The sequence below is a fragment of the Alligator mississippiensis genome, chromosome 2, assembly GCF_030867095.1.
Source record: "Alligator mississippiensis isolate rAllMis1 chromosome 2, rAllMis1, whole genome shotgun sequence".
NCBI classification, from domain to species: domain Eukaryota; kingdom Metazoa; phylum Chordata; order Crocodylia; family Alligatoridae; genus Alligator; species Alligator mississippiensis.
Window position 1 is genome coordinate 62,567,553 of NC_081825.1, and position 23,234 is coordinate 62,590,786.

The 23,234-nt window shown below is 42.5% G+C and overlaps 1 protein-coding gene across 1 annotated transcript in view; it reads right to left on the reverse strand.

Annotated features, from left to right (window-relative positions):
* The window catches only part of SGCZ (sarcoglycan zeta), a 779,950-nt gene that overhangs the window by 31,582 nt on the left and 725,134 nt on the right, over nt 1-23,234 (reverse strand). The gene's annotated exons all lie outside the window — the stretch shown is intronic.

Sequence of the window (23,234 nt, forward strand, 5' to 3'; positions counted from 1 at the left end):
ACACCAATAAGGGGACAAGGAAGAGCAGGTAGAGGTAAAGGGTAAGAAATATTTTAAAGAAAGAAAAATGTTTAAAATGTTTTTTAAAAGCATGGTGATGAGGAATCACTACTCTAATCACTACATTGTATTTCAAGAACCAATCTATTCGGCTTGAAAACATCCCTTATCTTTTCATTCAGGTATTATAAAGGTAAGTAAACAAATGTACTTAGCAGGCTACTTTCTTTCCTTTTGGCATGTGACATTCCCATTTCAGATTGTAGCAAAAGACAGTCTCTCTGATATCTAAATGGATCATATAGTCACAGGACAGTTAGGAAAGTAGGGATGGAAGGGACCAAGGTTATCTAGTCTAGCCTTCCACTCAAGGAAGAGTCATCCCTGACTAAAACATCCTAGCCAAGTGTCGATCTAACCTCCTCTTGGAAATTTCCAGGAAAGAAGATTCCACAGCCTCTCTAGGTTGCATGTTCCAATGGTATGCAGCTGGGAGATTGCAGCAGCTGTGGTCTCCTAGCCATAGGGGTGTGTGGTACACCTCCATGGCAGGGAGCTCTGTCAGCTGAGGGGGCTCCCACCTATGGGAACTTGCTTCTTGCTGGTGCAGGGGGACCTCCTTTCCAGAATTGGATGCCCACTGCACCAGCAATAAGGCATGATGGGATCTGCTTTGTGATCTCACAATCATGCCTCCTGCCTAGCACATGTGGCATGACAGGAGGCATAATTATGTGGCTCAAGCTTTAGATCCCATAGCATCTTTACTTGTATATGTAGGGACAGGGGGGCTTAGAGACAGATTCTTTTCCACCTATTAGTTGTGTGCAGTGGGTAGTTAGTGCAAAGCAGTTAAAGGAAAAAGTGAGTGGGTTCTACTTCTTTTCATTGCTTTTTTGTCACTCAGTCTTAAAGGGCAAGTTGGTATTTATAATAGTAGATGCATTCATAGATTTTGAGGGCCTTGAACAGGGTGGAGTAGATTTGCAGTTCAGCACTTAAATCCATCCAGATGTGTAATAGAATCATAGAAAATTAGTGTTGGAAGGGACTTCTGGAGGTCATGTAGTCCAACCCACTGCTCAAACCAGGACCACCCCCAACTAGATCATCCCAGCCAAAGCTCTGTCTAGCCAGGTTGTGAAAACCTCCAAGGATGCAGATTCCACAGCCTCTCTGGGTTACCTGTTCCAGTGTTTTAATAGGTAGAATACATTTTGGTTCCCAGTGCTTAGATCACTCATTCAGAAAATGGTAGGTCTGGGTTTTAGGCCCTTCTCAGAGATGGGGATTCAAACTTGTCTCCATGGAAGTTGCCCTATTAGCAACAAGGTTGGAATAATGGCAGTGATGGGAAAACAGCCTGTCCTTCCTTTTGAAGCTGTGATGTGTGAAAGAATAATTGGGTCAGAAGAAGAGGGGACAAAACAAAATCTTACTTGGCAAACATTCTTACTGCTAGGTTATAATGTAAACTATGGGTGGCAACATTACTTGCCTGCTATCAGAAGAGGGCTTTATATCCTGAGTGAAAGGAGATACCTAAGCACCAAAGGGAAGTTAGTTCACCTTTGCTCATCCTTTCCAGTTGTTTTATTTTCTAGGTAGCTCTCAGTTTCTGAATTGTCCCTTGTGCCTATCTCTACCTGTTGACTACACTGGAGTCACAGATACTTAACCCTGATTCTTTGGGACCAGAAGAAAAGCCTTACTTGAAAGCACATAACAGACCAATCTGGATTTTCCCCTAGTATGCATCCAAATAGTTTATTAAATGGCATACGGTGGGATTTTCAAAAGCATGCAGGGATTTGGCTTAATCCATTTTATCATTGATTTCAAAGGGAATGGGATTTGGGCTAAGATTGAATGCTTATGATAATACTACTCATTGCATATCTCAATTGGTATAACATTGCTATTTAGAAATGCATTTACCATAATCTCTAAAACTTCCACAACTTTCCTCTGCCATTTCTTAGTTATGAAGATAAAACTGCCCTCCATGAAATACACTATGCAAAATTTTCACTGTCACATAGTTTTCCAGGGGCATACCTGTTGTCATGAATATTAATTTGTGCAGGGGATGTTTATCAGACGCCATTAGTCTTTTCTTTACAATTACTAACAATTATTGGCATGCCACATGCTGCTCATAATTGCCACCCTTATTTTCACCAAAATTATTCATTTTCCACCAAATTAATGAACCAGATACCTGACTGTTAGTTGTGCAAAATAAGCTGTGCTCGTATCAGTTTTCTATGCATATTAGCATTTTCAGAAAAAGAATTAGGAATTTATCAGTATCCTGAAATTATTACATTAACCTGACTGATGTATAAATTATTTTTTGGGTTATTTAAAGGGTAGCTTTTAAAAATTAGCTATATGTTAATAAAAATGAATTTTCCTGTCATGTTCCAATTGCTGCTTCTTTTGTATTAAAACTTTCCTTCTTATGATTCTGAAAAGGAATTTTGGAAATACATGACCTGCAACCATCATCTGTAAACACAGAATCCTTTATATAAAGAAAGGTCATTTCTTCAGCAGTGTTGCCAGAGGACAAGTCTGAGATAAGCTCCTTTTCCAGACTTTCATACAGAATAATATTTTTTGCTTGTTTCAGTCCTATTCTCTAAAGGCTTTGATCTTTGCTACAAACTTATTGAAACATTCCATGCTATAATTTTAACATCTTTAAGAAAAGCATGGCAGTGAAGAATGCTTATAAATACCATATCAAGAATCTGCTTTTCTTTCAAATTTCTTTTCTGTCTGTCACACTGGTATTTAATTGCACAAGGGGGTCCTATACACATGATTTCATTTTTTCTTTCCCAAGCAACAAACAGCTATGTTAGAGCGGGCAACTTAATAGACACACCACTTGAGAATAAGAAAAAGCAGAGTACTTTTAAAATAAGGATCTTTGACATCTGATCTGCCACCTTTCTGTGCAGGTGATTTAGACAGAATACATATCCAGATTAAGGGCTTTGTTATACATTCATTTTAGGCAGCTCCTGGAGCTCTTAACTTCTGGATTGTCTACCAGTTAACACCTGAAACAGCCTCTGCCCCCCACACCTACCCCACCCCCCAGCTACTTACCCTTCCTTACCTATCTGGAAGGGGAAAGGAACAGTGAAGCAAACCCTACAGTTTCTTACCAAACTAGGCACTGAACATCTTGGGAAAGGGACTGGGGATTTTCCTTGCTGCTTCTTTTCCCTTTCAGACTGGTCCAGAAGAAGAAGGAAGTGAGAAAAAGTCCCCAACCTGTTCCCCAGACCGAGGACCCTGGTCTGGGGAATGGGAGGGAAGCATTGTGCAGCTGTTCCTGTGCTCTCTTCCTGGTCTTAGAGGCTGCACCTAAAAATCATCTATTTTACTGCGGATAAGGCTAATTAGCTCCACAGTAAAGTGTCACCATCTACCTGTGCACTGGTATTAGGGTTCAGTAAACTAACTGCTGCAAGATAGTAAAGTCAGGGACTTTATGATCAATCCTATGATGGGGTTTGATATGCATGTGTGGATAGTGACCGAGTGGGAGCTGGACGCCTGGCTGCCACACAGGGGTGCAGAACCTGCAGAGCCATGTCCCAGCCAGCCCCTCTGCCACCTACCATGACCACGTGGAGCCCAGCTTTGACCCCACCATACTTCTGCCAGCCTGGACCTGCTCCACCTCCGCTCAAATTGCTGCCGTCTTGCGTGTACACGTAAGCGCTGTGCCCAGGAGCAATTTACTCCAGCTTAAACATCTTTGTAGTTGATCGTTTCGCCTTAATTGCACATGTAGCTGCACCCAGAGTGTAGAATGGAGGGAGCAGTAGGACAAACCCCAAACCTGCTTCTTATTCCAGGACTCCAGTCTGAGAAGCAGGCAGGGGGCAGTGCTGTTCATCCAGTTCAATCCAGAAGAGGGACTGAAGCCACAGCAGTTTTTACTACAGACCTAGGGCTGAACCTCACATATGATATTATTGATTAAAAATGAACTTACATTCAAATAAATAAAGTATTAGAACGTTATCAGAAAAATTTACTGATTATAAAGTAAGTGAAAGAAAATAAGAAAAACAAACATTAAAGTCTATTCAGTTCTATCCAGGACTGTCTAGCCCAGATGTGGATTTCTCACATTCCATTCCTACATTCCCCACAATTTGTATGCATTTGTGAGCTCATTTCACAGATCTTTCTTCTAATTACACTAAGAATAGGCTATTGCCTTAAGTGCTTTCGTACTAGTGTTATTCAACATGAAAAATATCCATTCTATATGAAATTTCAACACTTTAAAAATATTTATTAAAAACTGTAATGAGTAGTAGAAACATCAACATATCTCATGGAAGGGAAACTCACAAAGTATTTCATTTCAGAAAAAATAATGTTTGGGTCCATTTTTTTAATATCTGGATGTTTTGGCTCTTGGGGACTCCTTGGACCATGTTTATAAAGTGTTCCACTGTAGAGCAGGAAGTTCAAAACACCCTCAAAAGATGGCTCAAGTCAGGCCCCTCAGAGCCTCCAGTTACCAGGTTCCTGGGTATATGGCAGGTAGGTCAGAAGCCATGAAAGCCTTCCAGGAACCCTTCAGTATGTCCTCCTCTTGTCCCTGATACAGCACTCTGGGTATCAGGTAGGGAAACAGTGGTGGGTGGGGGGTGAAGCTGTAGCTGGGCAGGAGCAGGGGGCCCATGCCGGGGACAGCAGGAGCATGGGACTGGCTCTGCCCCATCACGTGGTCCTCCCAACAGCTCATGAGCAGCTCTTAGGACTCAGCTAGGAGCGATGAGCAATGTACAATGGAGCCAGAAGCCTGGCTTCACTCCCTGCTGCCATGTGCAGCTCTCAGGGCTCAGCTGGGAGAGGCAGGAAGCCCTGCACCATAGAGCTAGTCCAGCTCAGCCCTGCTCCCTGCCACCCTGGTTGAGTCTTGGGAGCCACATGAGGTGACAGGGAATGGGGCCAGGCTGCTGGCTCTATCACATGGGGCTCCAGTGGTGTGTGACTGATAGAATTCTGAGAGCTGCATGTGAGTTGCAGGGAGATCCGCACAGTGGAGCTGGCAGCCTGGCTCTACTCCCTGCTGCCAAGTGCAGCTCCTAGGACTTGGCTGAATGTGTGCACTGCTGTGGAGGGAGAGTGGGGAGGGTACTCTGCCACTGCAGTGGGAGCGGGCAGAGCCCTTACTGGGGGTGGCAGCTCTTGTCACACTGTGGGGGAGAGTGAGCCCCTTCCTGGCAAGGGGCTGCACTGTGGGCTCAGGCTGCACATGGCAGTGCCGGGGTCTGGGGACAGAGGTCTTCAAGTCCCTGCAGCACCACCACACTCAACAGCAGCTCTTCTGGCCCCAAAGTGTGGCCCCCCTGGGAAGCTGTGACAGACTCTTGCCCATGGGGCTCTCACTGCTCCAGCTGCTGGTGGAAGCAGGGGAAGTATTCCCCCCTGAACTTCAGCTGCAGCCCAGCCACATAGACCCCACAGCCAGTAGCTGAATAAGCCCTTCCTTGCCAGGAGATGCCTTACCCAAAGCACAGAGGGGCCACTCACACTGCAGCAGGGTCTGCCAGCGGGTTCTGCCTGGCCTAGCCGCTGCTGCCCTGTGCTTGAAGACAGCAGCTGAATAAGCCTCCTCTTGCCAGCAGGGAGCTGTTTCTGAGCAGGGGGCAGCAGTGGCCAGGCCAGGCAGACCTGGCTGGGCAGATCTAGCTACGATGCGAGTGGCCTCTCTCTGTGCTTCGGGCAAGCCCCCTCCTGGCAGGAAGGGGGTTATTTAGCTACTGGCCATGGGATCTGCTCAGCTGGGGTGCAGTTGAAGCTCAGGGGGAATAATGGGGGGCTAAATAAGTCCCCTCAGTGGCTTGCCCCAACACAGAAAAAGTGGAGGGGGCTGACCCCGTCCTCGCCCGGCAGCTGGAGCAGTGAGTGCCCAATGGCAGGAGCCCATCATGGCTTCCCAGAGCACAAGCCCCTTCCCAGTGGAGCCACACTGTGGGGCTGCCAAAGCAGCTGTGGAGCACAGTGTCCCTGCAGGGCTCTAGCTAAAGACCTGGCACTGCCGTACACAGCTTGACCCAGCAGCACAGCCCCTCTCTGGGAAGGGGCTCACACTCCCACACAGTGTGATGGGCTGCCACCCCCAGTAAGGGCTCTGTCCCTCCCACTGCAGTGGTGGAGAGGGGGCACAGCCAGGCTGGGCTCCTCGTAGGGGGGCAGGGAGGGGTTATTCCTCCTCCCTCCAGCCTCTGGTGGAGGGGACAGCTGGGGGCCTATTCCAAGCAGGGAGCCACCCAGCTGCCAGTGGGATAGAGAGGAAAATAACTCTGCTCCCTCCCCCTCTCTGCCTCAGGGGCCAAGGTGCCCCGCTGCTGCAGCAGTGAGGGGGGAGTGTGGGAGGACCTGGCTCAGGTCCTTATTGGTGGCACAGGGAGAGGGAATTAAATCCATCTCTGGTCAGTTCAGCCTGGGTTGGCTACACCTTCCTGCCCAGCACAGCTTCCCTGCAGCTGAGGGCTGCCTCTACAGCCCCTTGGCACCTGGCCTGAGCAACTGCAGGCATGTGCCTGCATTGCCTCAGTCCAGAGTGAATGTTTGCCCTGTTACAAACTGGTTCAGCCTACACAGATTAGACTAACGTGTGAAGGTTGAATCAGTTCAGACTCTGGCCTTTTGAATGTCTGTCCTTAGCCCAAGGGCCCACTGCCTGCTGCTGCTGCCACTGGTGGTGGGGGCTATGTGCCATGGGGGGAGGCATGTGGGGAAACCCACACCCAACACCAACATACACACATCCACACCCTCCCAACACCCACACCCTCCCCCATACTCACCTCCTCACCCACCACACATCCACAGCCCTCACAAAACACATCCACCATATACACATCCCACCCCATCACGCACACACACAGGCCCCACCCTCAACCACACCCCACGTGCTGCCCCCCACACACAATGTACAACACTAAGATTTTATTTTGAGCTATTGTACAATTGCTTCTATATACACTATACACATAAATCAGGACAAAATATTTTTTTGAAATAAAACTAAGATATGTTATAGTTGATATTTGATTTTCAGTATATGATTTTTTTTGGTTCCAAGATAGCACCCCCCCAAAAAAAAGGAATATTTATGGGGGCAAGGGGAGGGACTTTCTGTCACAAAGTTTAGGGCATTAGGGGCAGGAATTCTGGTCCCAAGATGGTGACCCAGGATTGGGGCATCTATCGAGGGTGGGATAGTTCATGAAAAGGCATTAAGCAGCCCTCTAGCTGAAACAATTGTCCACCCCTGGTTTAGAACTTGACCACCATGCAGGGCTGCACTCTAGCCTTGGCCAGAGATTGTGTACTTTGCCTGAGCACTGAGTTGGCCCCACTCTCTCAGCTGTCACTGGCCCAAGTCAGTGACAGCCTCTGATCCTGGTCCTGCCTCCTCCCTCTGGCCATATGTGAATTTCAGCCTGGAAGAGGAGGAAGGAAAGAGAGTCTCTCTCCCGACAGCTGCCCTGGCCCTGGAGTGCACTACAGCTCAGCCAGTGGGGATGCAGGAGAAGGGACCCAGGTTCTTTCTCTCTGTAGCATCCCTGGCCCTGCAGCTTGCCACTGCCTGGCCTGAGAGACTGCAGAGGAAGTGTTCCAGGATCGCTCCTCTATCAGCCACTGCTGACAGTGGCTGAGACTGTGGGGAGACAGTAGGGATACAGCCCATTACAACAACCTCCTGGGAGGTATGTGGGAGGCATGCTGGGAGGTGTGAGGGAGCACCCCCAGTGGCCAATGTGGGCAGGCTGTGAGCCACTCCACCAAAGAATGAATGTCTGTTTGGTTTGCTCTCACTCTAACTTACAGTGCTTTAAATAAAGTGTGATAGTTATAGCTCTTCCACCAGAGGCTTTTAGCCTTCTGCTACAATATCATTATTTATAGAATTTATATCTGCATGTGTGTGTGTGTAAATATAGTCCACACATTGATACCTGAAAAAAACACTGAAACACACTCACACACACACATGCACAGACAGTACATATATGGAGGAATTTAAAATATTTTTAAATTATCAAAAACATTGGCAAGCTTTTCGTATTTTATTTACACATTGAAGGACTAAACTAATTAATTTCTGTGAATATCCTTTTTAGCTGGGCCTTGCTAAACTCCACTCTCTAAATTGGATATAAGCATTTTTAACCACAGGAGTACAGTAACTCCAGGACTAAGGCTGCTATTGGAATTCAAAGGAAATAAATATACATTTACATCAGGGCTTCACAAAGCCATAATCTTGCTCATTGATCAGCTGTATTATATGGATTGCAATCCATCTTCAGGTGCTTGCATGCAGACTCCTTTGAGTTCTGTAGAGCCTACCACATACATTCCAGGGTAGAATTTGTCCATTGGTTTTGTGACCTTGTTAGGAGAGTGAAAGTGGAATAAATTTCCTATAAAAATCTTGAGTATATATTTGTGAAAACAGCAAATAGCAATTCATATATACTTGTCAACATTCAACTTTACAGTTCATTGAAAATATTTTTAGAGGAAACTTTCCTGACTTATAACTAGGACAGTAAGACAGTCATTTTGCTATTTGCTGTTATATTCACATTCATATCTAACTAATGTCATTGACTGTAGGACATATCTTTGTCACCTTAATATAGCTCCTAAAGCTCTCATTAACCCAGAAATCCAGTCGCTGGACTCCAAACTGAATACTAATTGCACTGCACACTCCATTGCTTTCAATATGGTGAGTCTGTATTATCAAAGTAACCCAGAAAATAACTGAATACTTAATATTAATACATTTGCAAGGGTAGTTCAGGAAAATCACTGGAGTCTTCAAAGGCCAAGCTACTGGATCTCCTCTGAGAACCACAAAAGAAAGTTAGTTAGTGAGTAGGGAGAAAAAGAGATAAAATAGAATAGGCGAGTCTCTGACATTGTCATTGTTATTTATAATGAAAAAGAAAGAAGGCTGAAAAGTGTTAAAGGAAGTAATAACATTTAACAGACAGTATCCAGGACATTTGACAAAGCTTCAGAAGTAAGTAGGACATCTGAAGGAAGTTATAAAAGGTCTGGTGTGGCAAATACATATGGATGAAGGCAAAGTAAAGATGTGAAAAAGTATATCAGGATATAGGGGAATACGCAAAAAAGAAAAGACAAAATAGTATTTAAGAAACAAGGAGGTTAAATTTCAGAGAAGTCTGAAAACAGCAAAGAAAGTTAGGTGAATGCTAAAAGCAGACAGGGATGCAGAGAGGAGTCAATTCTCTGATAAAAAAAGCTTTGTCAGTGCAGAATCAAGCTTCACTAGTAGTATTTAACTTAACAAACACCCAAGTCTCTAAAAACCAGGAGTTCAAGTATTTAAAACTGAAACTTCAGCAAACAAGAAATACAGGTTGTAAAGTATACATCAAGGCAACCTCAACTCTGACCTCTTTGGCTAATACCCCAATATGCTTAAAATACATGCATTTGAATACTAACTTTGCAGACAGTGTTCATTTCCTATGTAATGGGGTATGTAGCCATATTTGGACAGAATCCAGTACTTTTATGTATTTAGGTTAGTTGTCTAGAACTGAAAGTACTACCTATCCTCCCAAATATTGACCTTACTTCAGCAAAACCCAGCTCCCTTTGGCTGAACTTCTCTTTACAAGGCCTTCTCTCTTACTCACAGGACTCTATCTAACACTGTACTTCTACTTATCCATCACTTAAACCCCAAGATCATTCTCATTTCCAACTTCATTGCAGGCTATCCTCACAGCAAGAATCAAGAATTTTTTGTGTATTGGATAATGCTGATTCACAAAACCCAAAAGCTTTGCACAGAGACATATCCATGTTGATGAATATTTCAAGAAAAGTTTTCTCAGCTTCAGGATGGAATTTCTAATTCAAATTCTCTCCTCCAATGAACATTCAATTATGTATATAAGTGGAACAGCATACACTGGAGAGATTGAGAAAGAACCCCAACCAGACAATAGCCTGCTGGTTAGGAGACTGCACTGAGAAGTGAAAGATTACAATCCTGCTTTGAATTTGAGAGCATGTAGACTTGAAGCTGGGTTTCCCACACTCAAGGCAAATGTCTTAAACACTAAGGGTGCCTATACATTAACTGGGAGGCTGTTCCAAAGTGCTATAATTACAGTGCACCAAAGCAAACTCAATTAATCGAGTTTGCCAGGGCATGGAAATTACCACTCCACATCTCGTGTTTCAGCATCTTTGTGCTTCAAAATGTTGACAGGGGAACTTTAACTAAAGCACATCAAATGTGCTTTAGTTCAAGCACCCAACTCCCATTTTGAAGCGTGGGGATGCTGATACGCGAGACACTGTGACGCTTTAATTAGCGTGTCTCTTGGATCCACTCCAATTAAAGTTCCTGTCCACCCCCTTCATCCATGGAGCACATGTAAAAGTGCCTGAGGCTATTGGCTATTTTTGGTTGTGTTTGTCTCTCTCCATGTTTTTGGCAAGTGGGAGAGGGTGTGAGGAAGAGCTTGGACTTTGAAAGGTCTTAGGTTTACCCAAAGTAAAATGGAGGAAATTCTGTAATATTGAAAATTTTCATACAATTCCCTTCTAGTTTTACAAAAAAACCTTGTAAACTCTTATTGGTACTGCTTACAGATTTCAGTTCATCTCAGGTCTCTCAAAGTACATATGCAACATCTTTTTTTTTTTGATCCCACATACAGGAGAAAAAAAGTTGTGTCCTGAGATCTACAGGTTTTCCTCAGGTCACCTCAGATCACAGTCACAACTGCATAATGTTGCTCTAACCAATTTCTCCACGATACAGTATTTACACATCACATAGGAAATGCAGACAGAGCAACTGCCAACTCCAGGATGCAGAGTTAAGGCTACACTGGCAACTATATTAAATTTATATTACCTGTTTTGGGAAGTTTAAAATTTCAGTTAATTTAATCCTATAATTTGGCTTTCAGGGAGGCCAAGCAGAGCCCATGGGGGGGATGGGAGGGGGTGATGATGGATGCAGGCTGCCCACTGCAGGCTTGGGGCTCCCTGCCCCGCTGCCCTCCCCCAAGGAGCCCTGCACAAGCCATGCTGCTTCTGAGGCCCAGCCAATTGGTACCTGGGGACAGTACTCCTTGTGCTAGCAGGACTGCTGAAGCAGCCCTAACAGTTCCCTGCATCTTTTACCGAATGCAGCAGTCTGGCAGTGGGGGTGGCTGCTTGGCTGTGACCTGCTGCGCACCTGCCAGACCCAGATGAGGACTGCACAGCCACTATAAAGGCATCTGCCCATCTGGCCCAGCTGCCAGTGGGCTGTGGCTGCAGAGTTGGCCTTTGTGTGACAGGCTCCTCTGCCTGGGTCTTGCCACTTGCCTCCCTAGCAGGACTTCTGGTGTTCCCTATTTGAAAACTGAAAAATCCTTGCAAAAAAATCCCAAAGTCACTCTACAAAATACCCTTAAATCCATGTTCCTCCACAATTAAAACAAAAGACCACTAATATATTATATATATATGAGAGACAGACGGACAGAGATCAGTTTTATTGATATATCTACAGTGTTAAGATAATTTGGAAGCCTACCAGTGTCTTTATCGTCATAATAAAATGATGTCTAAATACCTATATGTTTTGCTCCCCACAACAGGGGTTACATCCCCCCCAACAGGGGCTATAGGCCCCCTCCCAAGGGGCTACACCCTCCCCACAGGGGTCACAGCCCCCCCACACAGGGACCACTCACCTCACAGTACCAGGTGCTCTGGGGGCTCTGGGGCCTATGGTCCCCTGCCGCCTCCTCCTGCTCCTCACTACTTACCAACAGGAGCCTGGGTCTAGATCTCTGCAGCAGGCATGCTGCCTTTCCTGCACAAGCAGGCAGCATGCTTCTGGCTGCTACCAGAGTGTCTCTGTGGAGGACCCAGGCTCTGGTCACCTTGGGGCATGGTCCAGGACTGTGCCCTGCCTCACTTCTTTATCCTGTTATTTTTTTTACCCCCGGATATCCAGGGGTCTAATTTTGCCCCTGCACTGCAAATCTGCACCACAGGGAACATTTTTTTATTCCTGCATATGTCTCTTGCAGCATCTCATAGAGTTTTGAGATGCTGTAAGATGCACGTGTGTGCTCATCTGGATGTGCCTCTTAAGGCTAAAAACATTTTCTCCCACATGCACAGCTCTGACTTGCCACTAGAGGGGGCTGACTAGGAGCTACAGCTGTGAGATGGCACTACATGACTGGTGAGTCAGGACAGGCTTCTATCTTTGCTCTAGGTGCATGTGTGTGAGAAATGGGTTGAGGGGGGAGGGGGCAGAAACATGGAACTGAGAGACAGAGTTAATGGGATAGGATGGGTAAAAAATGGAAGGTAGAAAGGAAATGGTGGGGGGAAGGGTGAATATAAGGAAGTTAATCACTGAAAGATAAAATAAAAATAAATAAAAACAATTTAAAAGAATGAGAGGAAGTAAATTAAAGAAGGTCTCATGTTTTAATAAATTGGGATTTGGGATTGGAGTGGTGGGGGGGTGGTGGTCATGCTTCCCAGGGTGGCTGAGAGGTGGGAGGAGTGATGGAAAGTGCTTTGGGGGAGCTACTGCCCCTGCCCTAGGTAGGAAGTCCCCAGCTCATGGGGACCCAATCTGGTTCCCCTTAACCTACCCAGACTCCACTCCCCAACCTGTCCATGTCCTATGACTTAATTAGCTGGGATGTGCTCTGCAAGCTGTTTGCATGTGGTCGCATGACAGCAGGGAGTTGACTTGGTGTCAGAACCCCTCCTCCCTGGCAGTATAGAGTTCAGGGGGTGTAAAGTTTGTCCACACAGAACAGGATAGTGGGGAAGAGGACACTGCATCCTGGGATGCTGGTGCACTGCATTTTGTGCTGTTCATTTGTAGGGAGTGGCTGTACATTAATGGAACATGAGCTGGATAACACAGATCAGAGATAAACCTGCCTTGGAGTGACATAACTTTAAGCCATCTAAAGTGTACTTCAAACTAGTTTCAGGCGTTAATGTGTGGACAATCCAGGGGTTAAGAGCTCCAGGGACCACCTAAAATTAATGTGCAACTAAGCTCTAAGTATTTCTCTAACAACTTACAGGAATACTATGGATGAATTGACTCAGGGAAATAAAAAAAAGTGAACCTTTTTGCCTGTACATTGTATAACAATTACCCTCTTGTCCAACACACAAATGATCTCCAGAACTTAAAAAAAAAAAAAAGAGATGTTACATCTTGTGTTAAAACCCTGTTTTGGGAACTCAGTCATAGAGTAAAGCAGATGACAGAAATTCTATTTTAGGAAGGATTTTAAGATCCTGAACTGCAGCTGCTTCCTGAATCAGAATGAAACCTGAGAATGTAAACATTTCTTTGTCAATGAAAATTCTGAAAAACACATTTTAGTCAATCCAAACTTTTCATTTTGATGTTAACATCTTAAATGTTGTATTATAACATGCAAACTTAAAAATGATAATACTTTTGAAAACAAAAGAAAAAATAATAAATAATTTTAAAAATTTCAAAATATGTATTTCAGCATTAGCAGAATTGTAATGACTTTTCTAGAAACAAATTTTCAGTAAAAATCCAGACCATTTTATGTGATGTTCTGATTATGACAGAACTACATTTTCCTATGAAAAACTGCTTCCTCCAGATCAGGCACAGAGGAAAACCTGTAACACAGATTTCCCAGTTGATTATATTTGCAGTTTCCTTATCTTTTAAAACCAATAACCAGAAAAGATTTGGAAAGCCAACTTATTTCAGTTATCTTTTTAGGACAGGCATCATATTTAGAAGTAACTAGGCAGCAATTTATACCCTTTGCCAGTGAACTCATGTCACCAGTGAGTCACATGGCCCTTTCTCCCTTTTTGACAGTGAATTCTCTCTTCAAGGACAACAAGAATAGAATAAAGCTTGTCGACTAACTTGTTAGTCTGTTTGGAATTCTTTGTAAAACTACAGACATTAAACAATAGAAATGCCAGATGAAATATGGAGAGATTGAAAAATAACAGCATCTAGTGTAAAATGTTTGAAGGAAGATATAGTAAGATAAAATAATTAAATTAACTGAAGATAAAATAAAATATTCCCTTACTGCAACATTAGATCTACACAGGTAAAAACAGGAAATTCTAATATTATGGCTCATTCAGCTGCACTCATTGAGGTGGTAAAAGTTTATGATACAAACCTAAAATTACACTTTTAAAATGAGAAACATGAACAACAAAGGATATACAGATGCTTTGGGGCTTCTTTTAGAGTCCAAACATAGTATTTAGTAATATAGCTCTGGGCAAAATTTTGAGTCATTGAACCCAGTCCCATACTATTGCTATTGAGGGCAATCACATCATATACTCCACTTCAGAAAGTCAATCAAGCTTCACCTTAAAAGTCTTTTTTTCTTTCTCCCTGCCACTACTCCTTCTGAAGATTATTCTAGATTCTCACTTACCTATTCTTTAGAAGCTTTCTTTTAATTGCAAGCCTAAATTTATTCATGTACAGTTTATATCCTTACAACACAAATAAATGTTGCCTCCCCTTCAGTCAATTCCACCCACCTTCCAATTCTTGTACTAAGCCCTCTTTTCTCTAGTTTAACTAACTGTTTTCTGCTTGGCATAATTTTTAATGTTTTAGCAAAAATCTAGAGAGGTTAAAACTCCAAAACAGTCTTTATCTAGAAAATCAGTGATCTTTGCAAAGAGATAAGTCAGGTTAATCAAGCTGCATTTGGTAAACACATGTTCCATTTCAGCCTCTCCCCCCATTTTCCTCCAAGTTTGTAATTATTCTTTCCTTCAAAATGACTTCCCAATGACTCCCCAAAAATCCTTCTCAAACCCTTAACAATACAGAGATCACAGTAGTAGGCTTACAGGGCATTTGTACATGACACATGATTTCCTTCTTATGCCACCACAACTACATTTGTGTTTGCATGAGCAGGATTTCCTGCTGCTTTAAAAGTACTTTCAGTGAGTTAAACTAAAGCGGCTTGGACATGTTTTAGTTTGTGTTGCCGTTGTTTACATAGCCCTATCTATGGATTCATGGTGTGTCAACACTAAGTGACTCAAAGACTTGTAATTAATGTTTTTGCCACCAGGTAGTACTGTGCTACTTCTGTAGTTCTGGCCTTTGGCCACTGGGTGCTGCTGTTATTTGCTGCGGTTAGTTTTTTGGCCTTTTTTTTGGCTCCTGCTGATCCTTCCTTCCCTCTCCCTGCTCCCACAGGGGGCAGAAGCTGGGGCTACTACAGGGCAGCCTGTGCTCACAGGGGCTGAGTGGCCAGGAGATGCTGCCCCGGGGGTGGGGGGGAGCAGGGGGGGGGGGGGGGAAAGGAGGCTGTGGCCAGGCTGTCTGGCACAGCACAGCAGCCCCATCCCTGTGCTGCATCTGAGCAGGGTTTTTAAATGCAAGCTAAATGTCCGGGATTTTCTCCCCCAGTTTGTTTTCAAGATGGCCGCCATTAGACAGAACTACAGTTTCCAGAATACCTAGCATGATGCGCGCATGATCAGGAGCTGAGATTTTGCTTTGCTCCACTGGAGGGAGCAGGGGTGACCTCCTATCAGAACCATAAGGCAGAGCCGGTGGGGAACATCCACCATTTTTATTTTTATTTTCTATGACTCCTGTCATACTTTCTGCATCCCTCTTTCCTGTTTTCCTTATCTCTTACTAATTCTTTTGTCACTGGAAGCTTCTTTCTACCTTGCATTCAATGACTGCTGTCTCTTTTCTTCCCCTGCCTTCTTCCCCTCTCCCTCTTGTATTCTCCCTTTTATCTTTCTAATTTCTGCCTACTTACATTTTCACTCCCACCGTGCTATACTTTTAGCTTCTCTCATTCCTTGGAGTCTCAGACCAGCAGAGACTCTGACTGTACCTGAAAGCTTGCCACTAACTTTTTTCCAACTACTCAGTTGGTGTAATAAAAGATAATCACATCTACTCAAAGAACCTTGCCTACTTAGGTAAAACAATCAGGATTCATAGTAGAGATGATATCTTTTATTAGACCAACAAGGGTTTTTTGCAAAAAAACCCCCCAAAACCTCAAAAGAATACTGCATGTAACTAAACTAAAATAAACAGAGAGAACTCCTGGCTGTTTGCTAGTGGTTTTCCTATAGCCATGTGTGAATTAAAAATAACTTCCTGTTGCATTTTTTCCCTATCTGTAAGGCTCATACTTAGAAGATTTACTTAAAAAATATTTCCTCTTATCATGAACAGGTTGTGACATAAGACAGGTATTTGTTAATCCTAACACACAGTGTTTATCAAGAGCACATTCTTATTTACACAGCACAACTAAATTCAGTCAATGTTTTACCTGATATTTATAGTAATTTTATATGCCTCTTTCCCAAGTTTGGATTTATTGGCCAGACATTAGACCAACAAGATTTTTGCAAGAAAAAAAAAATATTGAATTGCAAGTTTTCAGGAACAAAAACCCTTCATTAGACATCAGAGAAAAGATTGTAAAAGTTCTGGGTAGAAATGAAAGTTCATATTTCATAGGATTTCACAGAGAAGTCAATAAATGGAAAACTCCTCTGGGTAGTTCTTAACTGGTATGGACCCTCAGGTCTCCTGTGAGGCTGTGGTGATGTAAATTACTTTAGACAACGGAAAGAGTAGGATCTCAGGTCTGACTAGCAAAGCAGGGAAGGCATCCTTTACATTTCAAAGAGGGCAATTGTCACTCTTTTCAGGCCCAGCTCTATCTGTTTTGTTCTCCTGAGAGCAAGAGAGGCTAAGAGATATTCTTCCCCTTGCCCTCACCCCACCCCCCACCTCATCCCACCCAGAAGCAGGATGATGGTGGGGAGGGCAGTGACATGTTGGTGCCCTGCTTTTGCCCATTCTGTTGCCCACTAATGGCAAGCCACAGCCCCAAGCCCAAACCTGCCAGAGCCCCTCGCTCCCAACCCTTTGTGTCCCCTGCAGCCTCTAATTGTCCTCCCCCTGGTCCCACCAGCAAAGAAAAGCATTGTATTCTTGAAATTGTAGTTCTACCTAGCAGTATTTTGGGTTCATTTTCAACATAGCTGCTGCTAGGTATTCTGGGAACTGTAGTTTTACCTAGCGGTGGCCATATTGAAAACAAGCTGGGGGGGGGGAGGGGTTAAAAAAACCCGGATAGACATAGCACAGGAGGCCAAAAAAGAGGACATGTCTGGGAAAACCCTGTGCTCCATGGCTGGCCATCGAGTTTTCCACTGCCCTCAGAGGCAACCCCCACCCCTCCTGCCCTGTAGCAGCCCCAGCCTTTATCCCCACCTGCCCCCCACCCCCCACCCCCCCCCAGCCTGCCCAAATGTCAGGGATTTTGCTTTATTTGGCTGGTGGGAGCAGGGACAAGGTGATCCAAGCTAGTTTGATATTTGACTCCCCCTGCTGGAATGTGTTGGGATTTACACATGGGGCTTAATTTGTTCAAAAGCCCATGGTGTGTAAACACAAACACGATGCACCAAAATAAACCAGGTTAAAATTTAAGGTGAGGTAAATTAATGAAAATCAAATGCCATGGTGTGTACAAATGCCCATAGTTGCCTGGAAGTCTTTTTTGTCCATTTTCTTAAGGATGGGCAACTACATATACTACCACCCAAAACAGTGCACTACCACTTTCCAATTTAATTGCCCTAAGAAGAATATTTGCTATAGCTTCTGCAATACCATTTGCTGGTCCTTTCAAAATGTTGGAATGCAGAATACATACTCTCCCTGCCTTGGTGCATAAAACTTTTGAATTTAGCTTTTACCCTGAATGTTGTCATTTTCATTATCATTCAGTCCTATTAACCATCTTGCTATTGGTGTCATGGTAATTACTGTAGCCCTTATTGAAAGCTAAGGCAATGTGTTCATTTTGTTTAGTTCCATTTCCTAGATAATCTTTAACCTATGTCCCTCGCTCACTGTATAGTGGCCCTGCTTCTTTTTGTGTACATGGGTGAAGAAACTTTCCTTATTTGGTTTTCATGTACTTATCACAATCTAAATCAGCATGAATTTTGGAAAAAATATATATTTCCCTTTTTTTCTAATTTTCACCACCTATAAGAATTTCAGGGAGAAAAAGCATGTATAGAGACACAAGAGAATTTCAGTTTAAATACTGAATATGTTAACAGTGAACTCACCTTAAGACAACTTGTGACAAAAGAAATCAGAGTCACTAGGACCCTTCAAGTCACAACTTAAAGGGCAGATAATGGGAAGCTTACAACTCTTAAACCTTAAAAACAGCATGGGCTTGGATGGCCTCAGGTTATAACACACAATTTCCCTTCTATTGATGATTTGTTTATTAATGTTTCCTGAGTTAAAACCATGAAGAGAAGTCAATTGGTCCCCTGACAACGTAAAACTACCTCTCATACTGGTTTCTGTAAACATCTAACACTTTAATTGCAAAATTTCTGTGCAACCTCTTCTTTGGCCTCTGACTTTGAAAGATAGGATGCAGAACCATTTTAGCAAACTACCTCTGGCAACTTTGGCAGAAAATGGCTCTTAGAAGAATCATAGTTTTAGCTTTGTAGGAAAAAAAAAATCATTATGCAAGATTTGTGCATCTTCAGACTTAAAATGGAATCCTACAAACTATATTGTATGCCATTTCCTTGCTGCCCGATCAATTTCCATTTCATTATGCCCAGTATTTTTTTCCAGGATTATCTGATAGTAAATGGCATACTAAGCTTGACACTGAAAAAAGCTATTAAATTTGATCTTCTCGTTCTTCCCAGAGGTAGAAAACAACAACAAACTAATTTACCCCCTTATTAAGGAGGTGATTCAGGGCATAGCAATCAGTATATAACCACTGTCTGCCTTTTATGTGCATAGATATTGCCGATTAGCATACCATGTTTGAAACGCATTATCTTCAAAACCAATATTTTGTGGCCTATCATTCTGGCAATTTAGTTTACTAACTGCAGGTTTATCAGAAAAGGTAGCAAGATAAGTCAGAAGATTAAATTATTAAAATGTAATTCATTTTACCAATTCTAAGGCATAATTCCTGTTTTCTGCTTATTCCAGCTAATGAAAGTTAGATTCAGTTCTTTTTTGATTTTGATCTAAAGGAGTTTACCAGCTTTCCCAAAGGATTGTAGGAAAGCATTTTATACTAGGAAGGGCTGGCTGGTTAGATTTGAAAACAGCAAAAAAAAAAAAAAAAAGCTAGAAAGACATAGGGAAAAAAGACAGAGGAAAAAAGTCATACCAAGTTATGTATATGTTTTTTGTTTATAGTGTTTTTTAATTTTTAATTTTCATAACAAATACTTGAGGGGTGAGGGGGAGGTGCAGGGGGAATGTTTAAATCAAACTTTCCCAGATGCTGGAAGGAATGGCATTATTTACTGTGAACCTGACCAAGATCTGATTTTTCAGCTATACCAAAAATCCCACTGTTGAAAATTTCTGAACTTTCTGTTGAAACCTGGGTCCACAGAAACATTTTGTTGTTCATCCTCATCTTTTGTAATCAAGATGTTCAGAATTTGGCCTTAATTTTTTTTTTCAATTGGTTATTCCACTGTGTATGCAAGGTCAGGATTTAGTATGTCCAATTCCTCCCCTTCTCCCCTGGAATAAAGTATAACATATTATTAGCTTTCAAAAATCCTAATTTGAAAGACTTAGTTTGACTATAAAAACTATCTTTGATACCAATTCTATCTAAATTAAAAAAAAAAAAATTGGTCTTTCATCCTTGTCCTCAGCATTTTTTATTTATCTTTTATATTTGTTTGTAATATAGGTTCAGATTGCACAATCAAATGTATACAATGGAAAATGTCCATCTTTAATGATGATCCTATTATTCAGCTGGCATGGCCAGAAGACTTTGTAACATTTCATACTAAGTATCAATTTCACATTTCCTGAGTTCCATCAAAGGAATTGTATTTTGGGGTGCAAATCCACACAATATCCACAAGTGAAAACCGTGGGTTCTAAATGAGTGACAAACGAACCTGACAGGCCTTCTAAGGCCACTGTGATGCTGACAAAGGAAAGCTAGGGGACATCAGGTAATAGGTTTGGTCAGGAAGGATTGGGAAACAATCAATCATTTTTACAGTAACTCCCTTATTTTAACAGTAGCTTTAAACTAAGCAAACCTGCACTTCCCCCTCATGTACAAGCCACACGCAAAAGCAGTTTAAAAAAAAGGCCATTTGAATTAATTAAGCTAAAAAAGTTTTGCATGATGACAAGGAAGACTAAAAAACTGTTGTAATTTCCCTCCTGCTGTTTAAAAACACCAATCAAAAGCACAATTATTTAAAGTTATTTAAATCAAAACAGCAAAGATTTCGTACAAAATATTTTGAAAGGTCCATTATTGACTGATACCAAACTTGAGAAATCTCTGCCCAAATAATTATTGTTATGATTCTATAAAGGCTTAAATGAAGGGAGGGATTTAAAAAAATGAGTATATTTAAAACTGAATTAAATAGACAGTGTACTTTTAGGGTAACTAGTAGATTACAGAACATATTTAATAAATGAAGAAAAACATTACTGATAGGTTATGTTACTTTATTGGAAATTTGTGGCAAATTTTGTTCTAGTTTAATGGATTATTGTCAAATGCAGGAACCCAAATGCAAGAAGGCTAACTGAGGACTATTGGCAAATACCCAATAACTGTAGTCCATGTGAGAAGACATCATCTAAAGGTAGGTTTAGTGATATTCAATAAAAGGGAAAAGCATGGGAAAGAGAGATATTAAAAAAGGATTAGGATCAATAAACCAGTCTGAAATAGGATGCGGTGGCAAATAAAAGGACAAGAAATAAGCGTACCCAGGGACATACCCATGGCAGTAGGGAAATTTTACCTTAATTTAAAATAACTCTTAAGATCATACCCAGTATCATAAATTTAAAAGGCGAGACAACAAGAGAAGCAGCCATGGGTATTTTCTTTGTGGAAGAAGGTGGGGTGGGGTGGATAACAACAAAAACCTGCCAACCCAGTTGGCATCTGGTTTTGCCACCTCCTCTGACAGCGCAGCAGTTGGTACTGCCCTATCAGTGAAACAGCTCAACTAATGAAACTGCCTTTCTATGCCTCTGATCATACCTATTTCATTGCATTCTGTTATATCAATTCAAATATCAAAAAGAATAGTCAAAATATAACTGCTTTTGGTCTCCATATCCTTTAGGCCGCTACAAGTACTTTAGGGGAAGTTACTTAGACCACACTAAGGGCATTTAAAATGCAAGCATCTGGGTAAAGCTTATTAACTCATGGTAAATGCCTTCTAAGGCCATGTCCAGATGAGCGTGGATGTGCTGTATGCAGTACCACAGACTGGGAGATCCCAGGGTCAAAAAACCCACGCCAAAAAAAGGCATGGTGGTGCATGCAGCAATAGTGCATGCTGACCAAAACCAGCCACAGTTGCTAGTCCTAGCCTTCCCTACCTCACCCAGGATAACCTGCCACATGCCAGAGCTTGTGTGGCATGGACATTCCCCAGGGACAAGTAGCAGTCCCACAAGGTATGCCTACTACTTGTCCCTAGGGAAACAAACATCTGCACTCATCTGGATGTAGGGTAAGTGTCTCAAAGCTTTATCACTTCAGGGGAGGTTAACTCTTGGCCTAGTTTGTGTAAGGGTACTTCAGTCTTGTCCACAGAGATAAAGCAAGAAATGTGCGGTCCTCCAGAACACTAAGATTCACTTCTCCCAAACTCCCCTCTCCAAGCAAGGATAGAGCCCAGCTGTCCCAGCTGCTAGCCACTTCTCTGCTTGCCATCCCTCTACTGGCAAGTCAGAGCTGTGCAGGTAATCCATGGTCTTAACCCTTAATTTGTGACTGCTCATAGCTAGGAATCTACACTATTCATGTTGAAAGTTCACTGCACAGAGGGTCCTTTAATATTGTTTTTTTCACTGCACACCTGTCCCTCTTCACTGATTGGTAGATTACCCCAGCAGCCCTGCCTCTTGCTGCTGATCAGCTGGGAGGTAACAACTGTGGCATATTTAAAACCATGTTTTTTGCCTCCTGACTCATCAGGAGTGAGTGGAGAGCGATGGGGTGGCCTGGGCCACCCCACTAATCAGCAGGGAAGGGGCAGGGTGGGGGAATGTGATGAAAAGAGCAAGATTAAAAGAGTCACTGGGCAGCACACTTCCAGTGTCATTTAGATAGATCCCCACTTATAGCACAGTAACTTTAACACAGCTTAATATTTCATAAATTTAGTATGGTTTAAGTATAATGTGTAACTTCATCGTTCCTTGCACGAACAGCAGTTGCTGCTTGTTACTTTTGAAACAGCAGCCTTTTCTTGTTTTTTCTCCTTAACCTCAGGTGCCCTTTGTGCAATTATTAACCCTACCATCTTGTTACTTTTGGAAACAGTAACAACAGCTCTTATGAAAAGTTATGACAGTAGAGGGATATAAAAATGGACCCATTTGGAAGCTGCAAAAGTATTACATTAAATGGGCGATAGCTTTTATTAGATCAACTGTATGGCTGGAATCGAGTTAGAGTGGCGTGATACTCAAAGGCTTGCCTAAGTCTATCCCAAACATGCAGTTGGTCCAATAAAAGATATCAGCTACACAAATTCTTGCCATATATTTTCTGAACCACCATGGTTACAACATCAATTCAGCACTATATTAAGTTCAAAATATTATGTCTAAATGGACAAATTTCACTAGACAGCTCTTTTTTCTGAGAAAGAGGGAGGAAATGGACCTATTCTTGCAATCTGTGACACATGGACAAACCTGTGGGCCTCAATGAGTTTAGTGCTTGTTGATGGATCCCAGGACCTTTAAAATATGAAGAAAGGATCCTCATTAGAGTACAATAAGTCACTATAAAAACTGATAGGTAGGGCAATGATGAAGGTTTATAATTTTCAGGAGGCAAGGTAGAGCCGAAGCAAACTCTCCGATATAAATACAGGGTAGAAAGTTCAAAAAGCCCCTTCAGTCTGCAGTCATTATTTCTCATATAAATCCCACCTCTCTGACACTAAGTGTGAACTACTGATTAATGTCAGCAGTCCAATTGCATTTAAACTTTATGAAAAGACTTCCGTTTTAAGTCACTCTAAATTGTCTTTTT